The sequence below is a fragment of the Pristiophorus japonicus genome, chromosome 7, assembly GCF_044704955.1.
Source record: "Pristiophorus japonicus isolate sPriJap1 chromosome 7, sPriJap1.hap1, whole genome shotgun sequence".
NCBI lineage: Eukaryota > Metazoa > Chordata > Chondrichthyes > Pristiophoridae > Pristiophorus > Pristiophorus japonicus.
The window spans coordinates 104417664-104438935 of record NC_091983.1 but is presented as its reverse complement, the minus strand read 5'-3'; the positions used below and the strand labels follow the sequence as shown (position 1 = coordinate 104438935).

Sequence of the window (21272 nt, the reverse complement as noted above, 5' to 3'; positions counted from 1 at the left end):
AGACACGAGGGCAAGTCAATCAGTTATGAGCCAGAAGGCATTCGAGAGGCTGTGGGGCAACAAAGCACAGCGACCCAAGCTGAACCCGATTCAGGCAAAGCTGCGCACCTACACCAAGGAACTGATACCAGTTATTGGTAGTGTGGACATAAAGAGTATTCCATGAGGGCGCGGTGCATGATTTAACATTGTGGATTGTTTCAGGTGATGGGCCAATGCTGCTTGATAGAAAGTGGATGGGGAAGATTCTATGGAACTGGGTAGACCTCCAGCGAATGACGTCTCCCCTTCTCAAAGGCTGAGCAAACCCCCACCTTCAGCTGAACCAGGCATCGAAGTGCAGATCCATTTGCAGATCCCCGAGGCACAGACTGCTCAACATGACCATGAGGAGGTGAAGATCAACCGAGCAGCGGTACAGGCGCAGTACCCACCACCCAAAGCCGACAACCTCTTCGCGACGATAGCAGAGGCTCCAGGTTGACCATGCAGAGTGGGACTCTGGCCGAAACGATCCGAATGCGTCTCCCCGACGCCAGAGGCCAAATCCCTAGGGAGGAAGATCGCGGCAATCGGCATCATGGACACGGACGAGAGTGCGTCCAGACCACGGGACGAGAGCGCGTCCAGACCACAGGATGAGGGCGCATCCAGACCACGGGGCGAGGGCGCGTCCAGACCACGGGGCGGGGGCGCGTCCAGACCACAGGATGAGGGCGCATCCAGACCACGGGGCGAGGGCGCGTCCAGACCACGGGGCGGGGGCGCGTCCAGACCACAGGATGAGGGCGCATCCAGACCACGGGGCGAGGGCGCGTCCAGACCACGGGGCGGGGGCGCGTCCAGACCACGGGGCGAGGGCGCGTCCAGACCACGGGGCGAGGGCGCGTCCAGACCACGGGGCGAGAGAGCATCAAGACCACGGGAGGTCGCCGCAATGGAACGGAGGAATGTGTCGCTCAGCAAGGAAGACGACTGGGTTTGGGGCAAAGGTAAAGGGGCGACCGCTGAGAAGACCAGGAACCCACTATGTTCCAATAAGTTGTTTGTACTATGTAATCCATGTGAGCAGTCTTTCGCGGCCAATGATGTACCATTATATGGGGTCGGGGGGGCCTTACAACAAGCCAAAGTATCGAGCGAACACCAACCGGTCGTATATGTATCTGACAAAGTATGTGTAACAAGGGGGCACACCTGTGGGAGACCTAAGGGTCACCTGTGCACCCTGGGGCAAGCAGGTATAAAAGGTGATTCACCATGCTGCTTCTCCACTCTGGAATCTGAATAAAGAGACCAAGGTCACAACAATTTGAGCTTGCAATACAGTCCTGTGGATTTATTCTAAACATAACAGAGGCGGAAGGCCAAATGTGTGCCATATGCAGTGGCCCTGAGAAATGACAGCTACATGCAGGTTGCTGCCTGGCATCATCGCTGTACTGAGCCTGGATCTGTGTATCCACTAATCACTGTGCTGGCTAGTCTAATGGGAGCTATCAGATGCTGAAAGCCCTGAGAGACAGTGGCATCCAACGTGGTCCCAGTGTCTGTCAGTGTCTATGACAGCTATGTGACAGTCTACTCAGTCCTTCAAACTATTTAATTCTTACCTTCTGCTCCCCCAGTCTGATACTGCTGCATACTTTCAGTCATTCAAAGCTTTTTAAAGGCTGCAATGAACACGTTCCATTCCTCCCAGTGCAGTACTCCAATGTTACATGGGAGTTGCATTCAACCAAAGCTAATGGTTATGTAAATGAACTGACCCTGTGATCTACAGTGGGATCAACACTGAAGAGGATCAAATTGAGCCCACCATCTCTTTTTGTTAGCTATAACTTGTAAGCAGGGCGGAGATAAACACAAAACATTTCGGCAGCATAACATTGCCTGTTACATGTTGTCTGTTCTAAATGTTTAGACAATACCAAATGAACAGATCCATTTTGGAGTCTACTTCTAATACCAGTCATTGAAAATAAATTGAAATTAAGATAAACAAAACAGAAAACTATTACTAATCATTTCTGCAAAGCAGTAATGTTTGATTCAAAGGTAAAATGGTGCTTCTTGTTTTTAAGCATCCTTACATGTTGGTTACTTTTTCTGACTGATCCTCTTGAAAATGAAAATTTAAATCATTCAAGCTATTCCTGTATTTAATCACTAGTCGACAGTTACTATGAAAATTTGTGAATTGCCTTTTTACAGCAAAACACAATTACCCGGAAGAAGAACAATAATATTCATTTATTTTGGGTCATTTATAGCAATGGCGTATTTTGGTGACTTTTCAAGGGAAATTTTGAAGTTAACTGATTACCTGAGCACATTGTGACTAAAACTCTGAATGTGCGTGTTGTTTCAGAAGCACTAACAATACTATGGCCCAGAAATTGCGGTCGGAGGCTTCCCGCGGGCGGATGCTTTCGCCCTGAAAAATTTCTACGAAAGTACTTGGTGGTCCCGCATGGGATTCTGTTGGGGAGGACTTCTGTTCCCGCACTGCGAAGCGCACTCCCGTCCTCTAGGTTCCCATACAGAAGCTGCAGTCACGTGTGACTACACAACCAATCAAGTACAGTATTCCACAGCTTTCTCATTAATAGCAATGAGAACGCCGTATCTACGAGTTCTCATTGCTATTAATGAGAAAAAATAAACAAACACACTAAACACCATAATAAAAAATTAAAAACACACCTCACAATTAAAATTAATTGAAATTAAAGTTAATAAATGCGTTAGAAAAAATATATATTTTTCCGATTTTTAAAAAATGTTTTGTAATTAGGGTTCAAAATAAACTTACCTTCGTGGGTAGGGTTTTTAAACAATAAAATGTGATTTTTAAATTTAATGTTATGATATTTTTGTATGTTTTAAAACGCCTACGTCTGTAAAAATAGGCTATGTGCCTGCTTTTATCAGGCGCAAGAGTCTTGAGGACATTTTCTGGGCAAGGTATGGGTAAATCCCGCAATCCTGCCCTTGCAAATGTCTTAATTCCCAATATGCGTTGGATCTGTCAAGCTCCAGCTTGACAGATCGGAAAAGCTGGTTTTCATCGCATGCGCATTGTGCACTGAAATCCGGCTTTTGCGAAGCCTTCCCAGGTCTGTAGACACTCGACACGGAGCCAGGAAGGCCGGGATTTTTAGGCCTATAAGTACTCCAGGCCAATACATCAGTAAGGCAAAGGGTTACACAAACAAATGGCTCTAGATGTGTCATTTCCTGCCTGGCTACCTGTTTAACGACTGAAAAGTTAGAAGACAGAGAAAAAAAACTGGGCAATTTAGAAATTCATCTGCTGTTTTTTTTTTGTTGAATAAAGCAATGAAGTCCTTTAAACAAAGATGAATCAAAGCTCAAGGGAAAAAAAGTTCAAAGTTAAACACAGCAATTATAAGATGGAGGAGTTTTTAATCTTTTAGTGCATGATGGTCATATGCTCTTAAGAAGTGCTTCCAAGAGGGAGTGCCAGATGTGTTCACTTAAAAAAAATAGCACCTGTGATGTAATAGCACTTGTTTGGAAGCAGACAATGGAAAAAATCTGTTACTGACATGTGAATTAAAAAGATCAACTGTCAACAGCTGGAAAGCTGATCCTTTAAACGCACTGGAAATTGTGACATTTTATGAGTACAGCACATTGCAGTTCTAATTCAGAGCAGAAAGCACCTTGCAAAACCTTGGCCCTCCTATTGCAATGCCCAACTCTTGCTTTTTTTTAATCTGCAGGGTACTTTGACATCAAGAAGCCACAGTTGTTATACTACATGTGAAGATCAGCCCAAAATGAAAGTGAAATGCACTTTCAAAGAGAGGAAAACAAGATGTAACTGCATCGGTGGCACGCTGCATTAATGTCAGCCCACACAAGTCGCAGCGATCAGCCAGACCTTTTTCTTAATGCATTATTTGAAATGTTTACTAACTGGAACTGCTGGGGCTACCTTGTGTTCAAACAAAAAGACAAACAGGCCAAGTTTCCAGACTACCTGCTTTACCACTGGAAAAACAGCAGAGCTTGGCCGCCTGCAGCCATGAATACCAAACCCATCTCAGATCCCAGCGACAGGTCACTTTTTTTTCAAAAATATACTTTATTCATATAACATTTTCACAATGCACTGGAAAATAGCTCAGTACCTTGCGGTTAGCAATTCCATACAATTTGTTAGGATGCTGACAGCAGTTCTATACAATGCACTAGCATGCATTTCATTTCAAGGTACAGTTTAGTACAATCCGTAAATCACGTTACATGTAGTACTGTGCAAATAAGGGTATTACATGGAGCAGATGAGAACAGGTTTACATCACATTCCAAGATACATTTCAATACCGATCATGAATCACGTTACATGTAGCACTATGCAGATGAATGCAGTACACGGAACGGATGGGAATACATTTACATTTCTTTACAAGTTACTAAACAGTGCAGAGACTTTCATTATACATGGCACAACACAGGTGTTTTTCAGTACATTGTGCTCTATGTATACAAGAAGATTAACAAGTGCAGCCCGAGGGGGGTCTGATTTCATCCTGTGGGTTTACCGTGGCGGAAGGGCCTTAAACTGTGGCTCTTCCCCATCTTGCCTTTGCGGCGACTGCACCAATCTTCAGTGCGTCCCTCAGAAACGTACTCCTGGACCTTGGATTGTGCCAGTCTGCAACACTCGGCTGTGGACATCTCCTTACTCTGGAAGACCAGCAAGTTTCGGGAAGACCAAAGTGCGTCTTTCACCGATTTGATGGCTCTCCAGCAGCAGATGATGTCTGTCTCGGTGTGCGTCCCTGGGAACAGTCTGCAGAGCACAGAGTCCTGTGTTACGGAGCTACTTGGGATGAACCTCGACAGCAACCACTGCATCGCCTTTCAGACCTGCCTTGCAAAGGGGCAATCCCGAAGGAGATGGATGACAGTCTCGCCCGTACCACAACCGACTCGGGGGCAGAGTGCTGTGTCTCTGAAACCCCGGCTGTGCATGAAGGATCTGATGGGTAGGGCCCTCCTCACCGCCAACCAAGCTACGTCTTGGTGCTTGTGTGAAAGCTCTGGCAATGAGATGTTCTGCCAAACGATTTCGACAGTCTGCTTGGGGAACCGTCCGACAGGATCCATCATCTCCTTCTTTCGTAGGGCGTCCAGGACCTTGTGTGCCGACCACTGCTTTATGGCTTTGTGGTCAAAGGTGTTTTTCTTGAAAAACTTTTCCACGAGGACAGGGGCTGAGGCATGGTCCAACTGGTTGGAGCCTTCTGCGGCAGCCTGGCCAGACCCATCCTTCGCAACACCGGGGGCAGATAGAATCTCAGCACGTAGTGACACTTGGTTTTGCGTACAAAGGGTCTATGCACAGCTTGATGCAGCCGCATACAAAGGTGGCCATCAGGATGAGGGCCACGTTTGGAATGTCCTTTCCCCCCTTGTCCAGAGATTTGTACATCATGTCTCTGCGGACACAGTCCATTTTCGATCTCCAGACGAAATGGAAGACGGCTCGGGTGACTGCCAGGCCATTGGCAGGTTTGAGGTGGGTGTGTCAGTGGCACCCACTGGAGAAAGGGAGAGCAGCATGCAACCGTTCCACGAGAGACATATGGTGGTCCTTCCCAGGATCGATAACCTTACTTCTAGCGAGGACTGGGGCCTTTTCTGGGCCAGTAGTGGGACAAATCAGCTCTCCCTCCCCGCCCGCCTCTCATTGGGAATAGTCGGAGCTAATAACAAAAAATGGGACAGATTCCAGGTGGAATTGGATCCCACCATATTTTTCGGTCTCTTGACTGGAGGTCGTCCTCAGTAGTGGCGAGGCCAGGGACAGAGCTTTGGGCCTGAAAGCTCTGTTCATCAAAAACTATAGCCCCGATTTTAAATGCTCCCACCCACCCCCTTGCACTCAGTGAGAATGGGGCATTGTGAGGAGATGGGAGCTAAAATTACAGCAGCATGCTATTCACCTTCTTCATGCCCGTATCATTTTTATTCCAGGGTGGTGGTTACAGGCTCAACAGTAGCCATCGAAAGGGAACTAGATAAATACTTGAAGGAGAAAAAATTACAGGATTATGGGAAAAGAGCTGGGGTGAGGTGGGGAGTGATTGGGAGATGGGACTAACTGGATTGCTCTTTGAAAGAGCTGGTGCATACTCGATGGGTCAAATGGCCTCCTTCTGTACTGTACTATTTGATGATTCAATGATTTTAACAGGTACGTTATGGAGTGTAGGGCCCTAGCTCCAGGCAGTCCTTTTAACATTGCTCGTGTGTTTAGCGCCCGATGGCAGCCGAGCCAGTGAATTCTGGCGCCAAGCAGGAACTGCCGCAGAAGAGGGCTGAGAAGCTAAGTACATTAATTTTTTTATTGGTTCCTTGTGGACCAGGAGGCGTCAGAGAGCTCCTCTGGGCCCACAAGGAAACCTTGGGCCTCCACAGTCCCGGGCTTCCCGCCCTCTTTCCTGACCATACTTGGCTAATGACCCAACTCCAGCGCACTTACCCGAGTGCAGGCGACTGTTTCCACGGGTCCCCTGGAAGCGGCCTCTTTCCATCACAATTCCCATTCCCACCTGTTGGCTTCCATGAAATTCCCAGTGGATTCAGCTGGGACTTAGAGCTACACAATGGTAATGGGGCCCAGGAGTTAAAATGGCCCAAGTCTCACGTTGGTGATCCTGAGCAAGTGCTGCTTGTCCACCGATTCCCATGCTGAACTCTCGCACTGAGTGAAAATGGGGAGGGCAGGATTATGAACTTGAAAATACATGCTTTCACACAAATCTCGGGTAAACATTGTGCTGCGAGTATTTTCTGTTACTGCTTTCACATAGTCGTTTACTCCCATTATTCAGAAGTGGTATATTTTGTTTAATCAGTGCAGCTTCCTACTCGCATCGCAGACTGCCTAATGGAACATTTGCATTTGATCAGCTATTAAGTATCATTTAAATGGCTCCAGCAAACATTTGCACAACTGCACTCTTGCCTACTACACAAGGGAGCTGCAAAAATCCTGGTCAATCACTCACTGCCAACTTATTGATGTGCGCACTGGAACTTATGCTGCAGGAAGGCTATCCTCTTTGACTCTCAAAGGCACTCTTCACAGAAACACCGGTACAACAAGCCAGACAGGAGATAGCGGATAGGGTGAATCCTGCCAACAGGACCCAATACAGAAGATGGCAAACACCAGGAAATTGCTGAGGTAAAACTATGAAACATCTTTCTATGACAAGTAGCTGCCCCAAATATACATACCACAAAGCGTTTCCTCATTACCTTTTACTGTTTTTTGTCACCATTCCGAAGTGTTTATACAACATTACAGTTCTTTGAATGTTTACCATATATGGTCATACTGCAGCACAGCACAAATACAAGCTGCAACTTATATCTGAAACAGTTCTTACACTGAAATGGCAAAGGGATCTCACATAGCAAATCCATCTAACACATACAGTATGGGTTACAGAACGGTCTCGGGTCTTGTCAAGCCATCTTCTCCGCTTGCAGGATAAGATGGAACATAATAAAATGGAACAGGCCCTATAGATTACAAGCTCTTGACTCCCTTTGAGAAGGCCACATGGGACATCATTGGCTATGAGAGGATCGAAGCAGTAGGGGATGGTGATATTGGAGACCTCCATCAAGCTCAGGGCTAGTAGCATTCTGTTCTTGCCCTCCTAAATAGAGGTACTCACTCACTCCCACACAGGCATAAACTCAACCACTGAAACATTACACGCAGTGCTTTGCAATGCATGTGAGCACTTTTGGAGCCAGCATTATATTTTTCTTCTGTTTTTTATACCAAGATGAAAGATGCCAATGGCCTGGAGCAAGCCAGCACCTCATTACACCCTGTATCAACAACCATCATAAGATGAGCATAAGACTTCCCAGAGTCTGCATATAAAATGAAATTATTGTCTGAGCAGGAATCACTTTCAGACTGTCCAAAATACTTTGCAAGTTCTGGCTGTGAATGTGGAACAGTCCAGTGTCCATACCTGTCTAGTCATGCAGGAAGTCTGCAGTACAGTCTACATTGGAGCATGTGGCAACTCTGGGGATATCTGCACCAAAGTCCCCAATTGCACAGGTCCTAAACCCATTCATATTGGCTGAATTTGAGCACACAAAAACGGGTGGGTTGGGGGGCGGGTCAGATCTGAATCCTGACCCCAACCTGCCTATTTCTGGGTTTTACAGAGATGGGACAAGGGGTGGGCAGACAACCCACTCCCAGGAGGTAGGGTGGCAATTTATATCTTTTAACGAGGCTGGCAGCCTCTGATTTAACTTGTTTTTCAGGTTTTACAGTGGGCAGCTGGGCTTCCCAGGCCTTGGGAAACACGGCAGCTGAAGCAAGGCAAGGTCAGTTTCAGGGAGAAGGCAAGTTCCTTCGCAGCATTTTGGACCGGGATGAGCAGGAGTGCTTCCCCTGGCCACCCAAGCTCCCCACCGGATCAGACTACCACCACCCCCCATACAAAGGCCCCTGGGGGTCAGGGATCGGACACCCACCGGGGTCAGGTATCGGACCTACCTGGTCCTGCGGCCTGCTCCGGAGTGCTCCCCACCCGACTGGAAGCCGAGCCCGTCAATCAGGCTGAATTCCAGGCGGGGAACATGTCAGGGCCAAAAGATGCACGCTGTGCTCCACAGTTACTCCACAGCATGTGGGGAAACCCAGACTTCCAGCTTTCCCACTGAAACTCCGATCCTCTACCTATAAATTCACACCTATTAATATCCAGGCCATTGTCTCTTATGAATGCACTGACTGCTGCTCTAGAGGCCTTGGGCTCCAGAATTGCTGCCCTCAACCACATGATTCCTGCTGGCATAAACACTTCAGTCGACAAGGGTTTCAGATTATGGTAAGAAACTGCAGGCTGTTAATTTACAGTTATAGATGTAGAAATATATTTTTTAGTCAAATATAATGTTAATGTTCCCCTTGTCTAATCTGACTGGTTTCCTTAGTGAAGATTTGCTTTTGCATTTAGACACCTTCCTTGTTCGTCATTTGAAATGTTTCTCTTGGGTTTAGTTTAACTTTTGCTCTTTTTTCTCCGTTGCGTCATTTTACACATATTTCTTCTCTTTTAAGGTTTCTTCTTGTGTTAAACGCTATGTTGCTGCAGAAAGACAGTCAAATGATCTGATCCCAGGCTCTTATCAATACTGCCCCTTATGCTGACCATCGGGAGGTGTATGAGAGAGTGGCCTACACCAGGGATTCACCTGCAGACTTTCTTTTCCTATCCTGTACTCAGCCACTGTCTCCCTCTGGCAGCAAGGCTGCATTCAAGAATTTATCATGGTGGAATCACAGATGTGAACCTCAGCCCCATCACTCTCTGACACTGCACCAATCTGCTGTACCAATATGCTGCCGTGATTTAGCAATTTTCAATCAAAAGCTTATTTAGCCTTTCAATTTTTGAATCTCTGTATTACATACAGATGTCAAGAACCATGAAAAAAATCTTGATATATTTTTAATCTGATGCAGAAGTGCTAATTTCATGCTCAATGGCTTAAACAGAAAACAGCCGTGATATTCCCCTCATCATTTGGTTTTACCACTAACAGTCCCAGCAGAAATTCCATTCACATCTGAATTTGATGTTCTCCCCATGTGTATTGATAAATAAATATAATGGTGTAAATGTTCAGTGTCTGATGTAACATACATTCTACCCAAGTGTCTTCAAGTATACTGTGGGCTGACAAGTGCTGTTCGTGTGGTAAGTCTGTCATGTTTTAGTTTTAGAAAGTTTTCCTGATCCTTTAATAGCCCTGCTGGAGTCTTGCCCCACCTAAAGCGGGAGCCCAGGTTCTATTAATGAATGGAGGCTTCAGGTCATAAAATCTGCATTTGCACTGGAAATAAGGGCAACTTTCAAATGATCTTGCCTCTATTACTGGTAGCACTCCCATGTAAAGTTATTGATTTCATGATGCAACTATTCCAGTGGGAATCAGTCCTTGCAGAAATTGTCGCCGTGCAGCTTGTGACTTTCTTTTTCTATCTAATATATGGAAAGTCACAGGCTTATGAACCCACAATGCACTGCCTGCATACACCACCCACCGCTGGAATTATCAGATCATGGGATCACCCGAGTAACTTGCTAAAGCTGCTGTGTTGCTCAAACACATTTTATACTTTAAAGTATACAGCAAAAGTTTCCTTTGAAGCATAATTTGTTTATGAGATTTGGTACTTTCTGCAGCAGAGGATCCCATCTTGTGCATTCTTCGCACAAATCATAATGATCTACACAGTTAATTTCTACCCATAATAGATCTAAAGCAGAGGTCAGTGCTGCTTGTAAACAAAGGCAAAAAAATCTCTTACCTATGCGAATTACACTCTGTATGTGTTTTTTTGTCATTTATTGATCAATATGAAGGGACTGAAATTGCCCACCGCTGGAAACGCACGCCGTTTCTAGTGTTTTTACCACCGCGGTGGATGAGGTGGCCTCAAGCGAAATTCGGCTCTTTGGCTTTTTTTTTCAGGCAGACCGAAAGTCGCTCATAATGGGAGCGGTAGTGCGGCGGTGAGCACACGAGAGGGGCGGAAGTTCGGACGTGGTGTAGTGTCCGCCGCTGCCAGTCATCAGCGTAGCACTGATGATGTCATCATGGCACCATGGTTCTCCCTTTCACTTAAAGGGGAGAGCCTGCACGATTTTAAAAGTTCAATCCCCTGGACCACCAGGGAAGGTTTCGGCCGGGCCAGCAGCCTGGCACCCAAGAGGGGGTGCCAGGCTGCCTGTTGGCAGCTCTGCCAAACTCGGGGGCTTAATTGTCGGCCTGACATGGCAGTCATCCAACAAAAAAAGCAAAGCGGCAGCGGCAGTGCATCCTCCCTTTTAATGGAAGCCGCCGCCATTTCAGATGGTCACAGCCTCACTGCACCATCTCAAAAAAGCAGCTTTTGGCACCACCTGGCGGGAGGAAAGTTTTCTCGATGGAATTACGCCGTCGGGGGTGGGGGGGAGGGGGGGAAACATTGGCGGTGCGCACTCTGATGATGCACTTAGGACAGCTCGACAGCAGTGGATCGGCAGCAGCGGAGCGGTGGGGGCGGGGGGCCGCTGGTCACTGCCGGGATACCGCAGGAGTGGAATGTTGATAATGGCAGCCGTTACACGAAAAATCGGCGGCTATTGCACTCCACAGCATAGCCACCGGTTTCCCGCCGGTAACAGGATTCAAGGAAAGGGGCAATTTCGGCTCCGAAAACTTTTAACTATGGGGCTGAAATTGCCCCTTTCTATAAGGCTCGTGGCTGACTGAAAGTGGGAGCCACGGGTCGGTGCGGACTGGCCACTGAGTCTCCGTGGAGGGGCCGCCATTTTGGAAATTGCCCTTCCTCCATTTTGGAGCGGTATAGGGACCGCTCCGCCCGTTTTCCCGCCACAGCGTGCACGCACCGACCCCTTACCAACCGGTGATGACCTCTTCACGAAATTGTACCACAGGAAATTGCCTCATGGGAGCGGCGCCACTACTGGTCGTTGCCCCTGACAGTTTCTTGCGTTGGTGCCCTTTCTGTGCCTTGGCGGTGTGGCTGCCCTTAGAGGGGAGGTGGCGCTGACAGTGACTCAATGGTTTTTTTTTGTCGGCCGACTGCCAGGTCAGGCCAACAATTATGCCCGCGTGTTTGGGCTGGCCCGGCTGAAACCCTCCCTGGTGACCCAGTGTTTGCCACTAAAGTGGCTGCAGAGTTCGCAGCAGCCCTCCCCTTTAACTGATGGGGAGAGACGTTGTGACACGCCAGCACGATTATGTCATCAGTGCAGCGCTGATGACTTGCAGCATCGGCCACTCCGCCCCTCCCCCATTTTCGTCCCGCTAGTGACGGCCACTCCGCCCCGCCCCCACTTCCGTCCCAATGATGAGGCCACTTCCATCCCACTTTAAAAAAAAGCACAAAGTGCTGAATTTCTCAGGTTTGGCTGCCCCATGTATTGGGACAGCCAGGACACTTCAAGAGCTGTAGGTGCGACTCGTTTCGGGCTGCGGCCAATTTCGGCCCCAATATATATTTGTGGATAGCTATTTTTTAAAATTATTTTGGGGGATTTCTTTTCTGCCATACCAATTATTCATCAGACCATGTCTAGGGCATGCAGACTTCTACATTTACCATATGTGTCATGATTTGCTGTCTCAGTATCACAGTTTTGCATAAAACATCTAGAGGCACTGAAAAACCCAATTTCTGAATGGAGGGCATAAAGAAACGTGTGGAAAGTTTCACTTTTCTACACTGTGTCTTGGTGGGTCATGTTGATGGTATATATGGAAATCTAGAGAAAAAGTAAAAAGGAAGTACAGGGAAGAAGTTGAAATGGCTTCCATGCTTTATACACAGGATTTATTTTTGTTTCCATGATTATACAATAATGTTTATAACTTATTTTTTAATATCATTCTGCATCTCAGTATTTTTATCTTTTATTACTGTTTTTCTTTTCTGAATTTGTTTATCTTTTTGTGGTTTCTTTAATTAGTCCCCCTTTGTTGCTTCTCCCGTTCTCCTTGTTCCTGTTGTTACCTTTTTTCTTGTTTTTCTTGCTCTTCCATCCGTCTATCCCAGTACACAGTGAGGAAGATAGTAATAGACTTCAAGAGGATATAGTCAGGCTGGTGGAATGGGTGGACACAAGGGGCTAGACTTTCCATTATTATCGCTATCGCCCAAAAATGGCCGGTATTTCCGGTGTTACTGGTTGTTTTATTTTTCAGGATTGCCAGAATATCGCCCATTTTAAAAACCGCTAGATTCACCTTTTTAATTTGGGCGATAGCCTTAGCGATGTGAAATGGGCGATAGCTATGTATTCGGCCATGCAAGGCCGGTGTCCATAGCAACGGCCATTCTGCACATGCGCGTTTTTTTTTCAGGCAAAGAACTTTTCCCATGATTCGGGAGGTCAGGGGTCTTCACGGAGGGAGAGAAGGAAGGTTGTGTTGAGGCAATGGAGATGGAACATGAGGAGTCGGGAGGGTGTTGCGGAGGTTGCAGGGAGAAGGAGGGCGAAAGCCTTTTCTGATGAAGCCAATGAAGCTCTGGTCCACGAGGTGGAGACTCGATGGGGCCAATTAACGCGGGTGGGCGTGGGCAACCTCCCCCCCCCCCCCCCCCAGATATACTAGTGAATATGGGTGGACAGCGCCGAAGTGGTAATTTCGGCAGCCCACGACGTAAGAAAGGGAAACCAATGCCGCAAGTGCTGGAACAGTCTGGTGGCATCTGCAAGAGTAAGTATTAAATGTATAATTCTAACGATGCACGGACTCATTAATTAGAATCTAAATCTGCCGGATTGTAATTAAGCTGGGTAATCTTGGGTAGCATCCCCGTTAAGATTTGGACTGGGGTTGGAACCTGTGCCCCAGCACTCTAACCCTGGGAGGGCAGGTGTCCCAGGAACCATTCCGTGCAAATATGCATTCGTAATCTTGCTGAAATGCCTTAAACTGAATCGACAGTATTATTATTTAAACACTTTGATCGAAAATTGGGGCCTAAGCAATGACTGGAAACAGACAGACTGCAAACACTCGGCATTTTTACCACTTTAGTTTAGAAAGGGAATTATTAAATGATATCACTGCTTGTGCGCTGCCAGCAACTCTTTAACTTGGGCACCGTCTCCTTTTTGGTTATGTTGGTGGATGGGGGCACAACTGAGCACTGAGGGGGCCACTCAGCTTTGCCCAGACTGTGAGTCTTTCCAGCTGCTGTCAGTCACACAGTGACCCTGCCTGGACTGGGGAAGAGCTGCCCTGGCTCACTATCTACCCTGGGACACTTGGGACAATAGCTCTGGCCATACGGAGGTCTCCGAGCACAGCCTAGGGACATGGTGTCCCCTCCCCTCATGGTCCGGTCATTGCCGAGCTCAACAGCGGTCCTAATTCCCCCCTCGGGGACCTCCATCAATTCCAATAAACCGCCTCCCTCCCCTCAGACGCCAAATGGTATGGCCCGTAGATGGGGCCTTCCCTGGGGATCGTAGGAGGAGGTTGGTGTCACGCATTAGTTCCTAACCACGTTCTTATTAAATTTCTTCTCTGAAGGTAGATGTTATAATCATGCATTAATTGCATACAACCCCTATTAGTATATAATGTTAACGATGAATAGCATGTGCGATGAATAATTGTGGATTACAATATCTATGTTTTCCTAATAGTACCTTGGCAATTAGCTTATGCCATGCTCTTGTCACGTTTGCAGAAGATATCTAAGAATCGGGCGGAGTGCAGGTGGACCAGAGGAGGGCCTGCGGATCTTTTTCAGTTAGCCAACTTGGAGGAGCGTGCCTCAGCCCTTGTAGGGGCGCATAATCGTTCTGCCACCCCTGGTGTTGCAGATCCCGTTGTTGCGCCACGTGAGTAATGTGCAAACCAGTGGTAATTTAAAGTAAATTAATGCCATTTGATTATAATATATGAATGTTAATTATATGTACTGTCTCTTGTTCACATTTATTGCAGTAGTGTTGCTCCTTGTACATATGTCTGCGTAGCGCAAGCACTCTCATGTCTCCCCTTCTCTTCCACTAATCTCAATTATGTTTTCCAGCTCCCCAGGCGCAACGGGAGGCCCCTGGAGCATCACCCCAATTGCTGCAGGTCGTGCTGACCACGGGGGAAGAAGATACAACCGAGAAGAATGATGAGCCTCAAGAATCGTCTGCAGTACCTGCGGCCACGTCATCCTCAATGGATGAAGTAGCGGGGTCAAGCAGCTTGCAGCAGGGCACTCAGAGTCGTCCAGTGCCCATGCCAACCCCGTGGAGATTGGGTCGGCGAGGTAGGCTTGCGCAGCGATGGGCAGATGTGAACGAGGACATGGTGTCTGTCGAGGGCGAGCGTTGACATTGGTTGAGAGCTCCTCCAAGCGCTTGGTGGGTTGACCGGCAACATTACCACACTATCTGCTAGAATCTCGGAGGACATGGGGCAGGTGGTTGCGGCAATACGGCGAACAGCCGACTCCGTCGATGCCATGCGGCAGGCGATGGTTTTGGAATACGGCACTGCATCCCAAGGTGCCGTACCACCAACAACGTCGACAGATGCGAGTCAGGAGGAAGCAGCTGCTTCTGACTCGGAAGACTTTTCTTCGGAAATGTCTTCTCCTCGACCCCTTGAATTGAATCCGCCAACGTCACCGCTCCACCCAGCCCAAAGCAGCAGCCCTCGAGTTGCTCTACTGAAAGACGACGTGGCCCCATTAATAGGGGCGTAAGTGGGAAAGAGAGGTTTATGATGAGGGGAGGTAAAGGTAGAGGAGGGAATCATGGCTACAGGTGGGGGGGGAGGCTAATCTATTTTAATTTAAATTGTTGCCCGTTCTTGTTATCATAAATGTGTTGAATGTTGGAGGTGGTGGGAGGGAGGGGAGATGGGTGTTATAGTTTGTTTATAAAATGTTTTACATCAATTATTAAATTATTATTTTTTTTTTATTGAACTTTACAATTGTTGTGCAGTGTTTTCTAATAACGTAAGGTTAAACATTAATACAAGGGTTGCAAACAATGGCCAGGCCAGGCAAAGAACGTAACTTAATGCTACTGTAATGATCACCAACGTAACTTCACACAAAGCGTTCATTTATGAGCTGCTGACGCAACAGTCTTGCAGCTGCGTAACTACCGCAGGGCTTTTCCAGGGGTGTGGGGGGGGGGGGGGGTGGTGAGGGGGGTTGGGGATATGGGTTCATCGCCAGGCTGATTGTCCTCCCCGAGGTTTTCCTCCTCCTCTTCCACCTCCCTTCTCTCCTGAGGTGGACCGGCAGCCCCATCTGGCAATTGTTGTCCTCTCCTGATAGCTAGATTATACACCATGCAGCACACCAATGAACTCAGCAACCTGCTCAGGGTGGTATTGTAGGTTGCCTCCTGAGTGCTCCAGGCATCTGAAGTGCTGCTTCAGAACTCCAATTGTCTTTTCAACAATATTGCGTGTGGCTCTATTGCCTTCATTGTAGCGCTTCTCTGCTTCTATCTGGGGCTTATGCAGGAGTTCATGAGCTTCAGCTGACAAGGCCATATCCTTTATCCCCCAGCATTCAAGTGTGACCTTGTGGCTGACTCTTAAACAGGTCAGAAACAGTGCTCTCCCTCAAGATGTGCACATCATGGATGCTCCCTGGAAAATTTGCATTTACTGCCATGGTTATTTGCTTGTGGTCGGCAACGAGCTGCACATTCAGGGAGTGGAATCCCGTTAGGTTCCGAAAAATCTCTGCATCCTGTAAAGATGCTCACAGGGCGACGTGCGTACAGTCTATTGCTCCCTGCACCTTGGGGAAGTTTGCTATTTCCGAGAACCCCAAAGTCCTCTCAGTCTGTGCTTCCCTGGGAAGTTTATAAAGTTCACCCTGTGTGCGTAAAGGACTTCAGTCATCTGTCGAATGCAGCAATGTGTGGCGTGCTGAGAGATGCAGCAAATGTCGTCAGCTGAAGCCTAAAAGGAGCCCGATGCATAGAAGGAAAGTGCTGCAGTAACCTTAACCTCAACGGGCAGTGCATTCCTGATGGTGTTGGTAGGCTGTATATATCACTGATGACCTCCTTTCGGAAGCGCAGCCTTCTAACGCACGTGTTATCGGACAAGTCCAGGTATGATCGCTTATCCCTGTAAATGCGTTGGATGTAATGTCTCCTCCTCCTCAGCAGTTTGCCACCTCTTTGATTGGGCATATAATGCTCTTCAATGAACCTTCTCCCATCTCTATTCTGCAGCATACGAGTAGTCATCAATACTGGTTGAGAAATTACAGGCCCCATCACTATAAATGTCCTAAACTGTCTTCAAATATTCTTAAATTGTCCTCAACAAGTACAATATAAACTCAAAATTGACCACAATGTGATTAGATGATTGGCAAGATTCTAAAACGCCCTTAAAATCGCTCAAGAATTACTTCAATGCTCCCATCCACTTCAAGCAGCCTTTTATTAAACGTCCTCCAATTTACAAAATGGTGTCCATACTGCCGGGTTAAGGACAGGTGAGTGCAGCTTTTCTTGAGCGTTTTTTGGGGCGAGCGATCATTTGAGCGCAATATGGGCGAAATGCCAAAAGTAATCCTCGGTGATAATCTGGATGATATTTGGGTGCTAGTTTCCATTATAAACAATATTCTGGGCCTTGCACGAGTGATGATGTCAGATTTAATTTTTTTTGAAATAGGCCTGGTGATTCAGCTCATTCCTGTATACTAAAAGTTGCGCCGGCGATAAATGGGCGATAATCGGGCGCGAGTTTCCATGTATCATCAAATATGGGCGATAAACAGCATCTTGGCGCTTATATGGGCGCTAAATGGGCAAATATGTACCGAAGGTCTAGCCCCATATGGCAGATGAAATTCAATGCAGAAAAGTGTGAGGTAATACATTTTGGTAGGAAGAATGAGTGGAAATAATAGAAGTTAAATGGTACAATTTTAAAGGGGGTGCAAGAACAGAAAGATCTGGGATGTTTGTGCATTAATTTTTGAAGATGGCAGGACAGGTTAACAAAAGCACTTAATAAAGCATATGGAATCCTGAGCGTTATAAATATATGCATGGAGTGCAAAAGCCAGGAATTATGTTAAACCTATATAAAACAGTAGTTTGGCTCCGGCTGGAGTAGTGTGTCCAATTCTGGGCACCATACTTTAGGAAAGATGGAGGGTATTACAGTTACGTGTACAGACTAGAGAGGCTGGGGTTGTTCTCCTTAGAGCAGAGAAGGCTAAGAGGAGATTTGATAGCGGTGTTTAAAATCATGATGGATTTAAATAGAGTAAATAATGAGAATCTGTTTCCAATGGCTGAAGGGTCGATAACCAGAGGGCACAGATTTAAGGTGATTGGCAAAAGAACTAGAGGCAACATGAGAAAAAAACTTTTTATGCAACGAGTGGTTAGGATTTGGAATACACTGGCTGGAAACTGATTCATTAATGGCTTTCAAAAAGGAATTGGATAAATACTTGAAGGAGAAAAAATTGCAGAGATAGTGGGAGTGGGACTGACCAGATTGCTCTTCGAAAGAGCCAGCGCAGACTCAATGGGCTGAATGGCCTCCTTCTGTGCTGTACTATTCTATGATTCTATAAAGGGATGTTTGATACAGTAGGAAAACATTTAGAATGTGAACAAACAGAACGGGAACAACTTTTGATTATTTAACAGTCAGTTCTGGAAGTCACCGTACCATTTCAAAACACGCTTAAGGTAGATATTGCAACAAGTATAAACATTAATTATGTTCCACTTCTACTTCTCAAATGAGACCAATAGCTCCTTTGAAGCAAGGCTTGTGAAAATTAACACAAAAATATTATGTACATTGGTTTCTCTTGAATATCTGCACTGAGGTGTGACGGTGCTTAATTCAAAGAAGTGGGAATGATTACAAAATAATAAGATGGCTTTTGTCCATTAAACATGTGCCAAGTTAATGTTCCTCAGATATTACTGAGAAAATTGATACTTTATGAAGGGTCAGATAGGTTGCCATCTCAGCAGTTATACAAAAGATGACAAAACTAATTATCTTGTATGTTCAGTTTTATTGTAATGAGCTAAAAAGTTAAATTGTCAACATGTACATCATATTTAAAAATGATTATGATTTGGGTGCAACAAGGTGGCATAGGGCTCTGTTACCTTACCCAACTGGCCATTATTTGCTTGTAAACCTTGACAATGAGTGCCAGCAAGCTATTCAATGTGGAGGCCATTGCAGGCAAGCCTGATCCTATTCTCCTGTGGAAGCCACACACATGTACACCCAGCAACAGACACTCAGAGCCCGAAATTCAGTACCACTGGAAAACTGGTGCTCTCCCCACCTTTTTGGGGCCATTAGCGGCAACATTTTTTCGTGGCTGGACCAGCCCATATTCAGCTCCAAATGTGAACAATTTGGTTCCAGCGCTAATGAACACTTCCAAAGTGGATTATTCAGCGGTGTGGCTATCTTAATTTGAGCGTTATCACCACTGAGAAATTCAGCATGCAGGTAAGCGTTTCTAATGAGCCAGCTGCTCTTTGGCCTTTTTAAAGGGTTTGCAGCAAGGCCCTAAGGGGGGTAAGGAGTTTGGAAGGATAGTTGGTGTAAGAGGTGCAAGGAGAGCCATCTGGTTCACTGATTTAGAGCTGGAGACACTGATGGACAGTGCGGAAGAAGAATACTGTTTCCTGACGTGGGGAGACCTGGCAGACGGGCAGTACATAATGCATGGAGGGAGAGTGCAGGAGAGGTGTCAAGCACCTCCATATATGCGAGGACGCACCCTCCCAGAAGGGTGCTGGCCAGTCTGCACCCGGCCCTTCCAGGGTGGTGATGGGTCGATGCCTAACAGCTCTGGGGCGAGGGGGATCTTCCTCCTCCTCAGGTGGTACTGTTGGCTCAACCTCCAGTGGCTGTCCCCTCATGATGGCCAGGTTTTGCAGCATGTAGCAGACCATGATGATTATAGAGATCCATTGAGGAGAGTACTGCAAGGTGCCACCAGAGCGGTCCAGGCACCGGAACCTCTGCTTAAGGATATCTATGCACTGCTTGATGGTACACCTGGTGGCACAATGAGCATCATTGTATGCATGCTCTGGCGCTGTCCTGGGTTTCTGCAGTGGAGTGAGCAGCCAAGTGGACAGGGGATGTTCCTTGTCCCCAAGCAGCCAACCACAATCCTGATTGGGGCTGGTCAAGACGGCGGGCACACTGGTCTGGCGCAGAATGAACTAATCATGGCTGCTGCCTCCCTTGCCCACTACCTCTTTGCACGGTGCTGACGGTGATGCCTTCTCCTGCGTGCTGCCCTGCTTCTGAGCAGGTGTACTAAGTGTCGCCTTCCCAATACTTCTCCCATCATCATGGTGAACCCTGCCAACATGTCTTTGCGCAAACCTCTGAGCAGCACTCAGCAGGTTTAATGGAGCCAAAACAATTAATAAAACTATATCAAAACCTAAATACTGCGGATGATGGAATCTGACATAAAAACACTAATAATTAATAAAACTATATGAAAACCTAAATACTGCGGATGATACAATCGGACATAAAAACAATAAAATTGATAAAACTGTTTCCCAACCAAAGGGCCCCAATCGTGGCAACACTCCAGCGGTGCCACGTTCGAGTACTGACTCAAATACCTTGCGGGGGCACTGCCTGAAGAACTCTTACCTTTTTGGAGCTGAAAATCCCTGTCCTGGCCGCTTTCCAGCGGCCTGCATGCGGCAGACCTCAACGTTGGATACCTCCCTTTACAGCGGCTTCAACCCGCTGTTTCAGGCGGAAGTGAGCACCGCTCAAACCTCCCCTCCACCCGCACCCACCCCCCACCCCGCCCCCCCCCCGCTCCCCGAGCTGAGTATGGCTCAGGGAGGGAAAAGTACCTGACCGTGGTGGCCGATCATTTTTTTCAATTGGCCGCCCGAACCCCGCGGTAGCCGTCCCTTTGGGGACAGTGAATTTCGGCCCCTCAGTCTCAATTAGAGTTAGCCAATTTTCCATTGTTTAGTCCAAGGACATTGCAGCCAATTGTGACACTCCTGACATTGCTGTGGCCAAGATCAACTAACTGAGCACAGATTGGGGATCCTGATGTGTACAGCTCAGAAATGAAGATATTACTACCCAACCTTTGGAAGCTTCAATATAACAATTTAAGAAAGATTTCGGTGACTCTTGTTCACAGATTATGAAGCTCAACATTGGAGAATACTTGAACACTCTATTTGGCACCCACCTTGGGTGAAAATTGAATTGAACCTGATTTAAAAAATCTCATATCAATTGAAATTCAGACTAACTACTGATTTGGAAATGGTTAAAGGTAAGCTATCCATTCATTCAATCTCTCACCTGAAAACAGAGAAGCTGTGATGGAAGAGGAAAATCACTTGCTAAAACAATTCAAGAGCAGTTGACTTAAATCCTGAAACCACTGCATGTGATCAAAGTTTAATTTAGCAGCTTTTGCAATTTAAAACAGAAAGAACAATGTTAATTCAAATGACTTTTGCCATTCTTAATGGGGAGTCCAGAAATTGCCTCATGGTTGAGGTACACCAAGAGGCTCTATTTACTATTGATCTGACATGACAAAACTTTTTTCAAATTTCAACTCATTTGATCAAACAAAAATATTCTGTCTGTAAAAATCACATCAGCAATAAACATAGGAAGGTGAC

The 21272-nt window shown here is 46.7% G+C and overlaps 1 protein-coding gene across 2 annotated transcripts in view; it reads right to left on the bottom strand.

The window, feature by feature from the left end:
- Positions 1–21272, bottom strand: part of runx2a (RUNX family transcription factor 2a) — a 231270-nt gene that overhangs the window by 86438 nt on the left and 123560 nt on the right. The gene's annotated exons all lie outside the window — the stretch shown is intronic.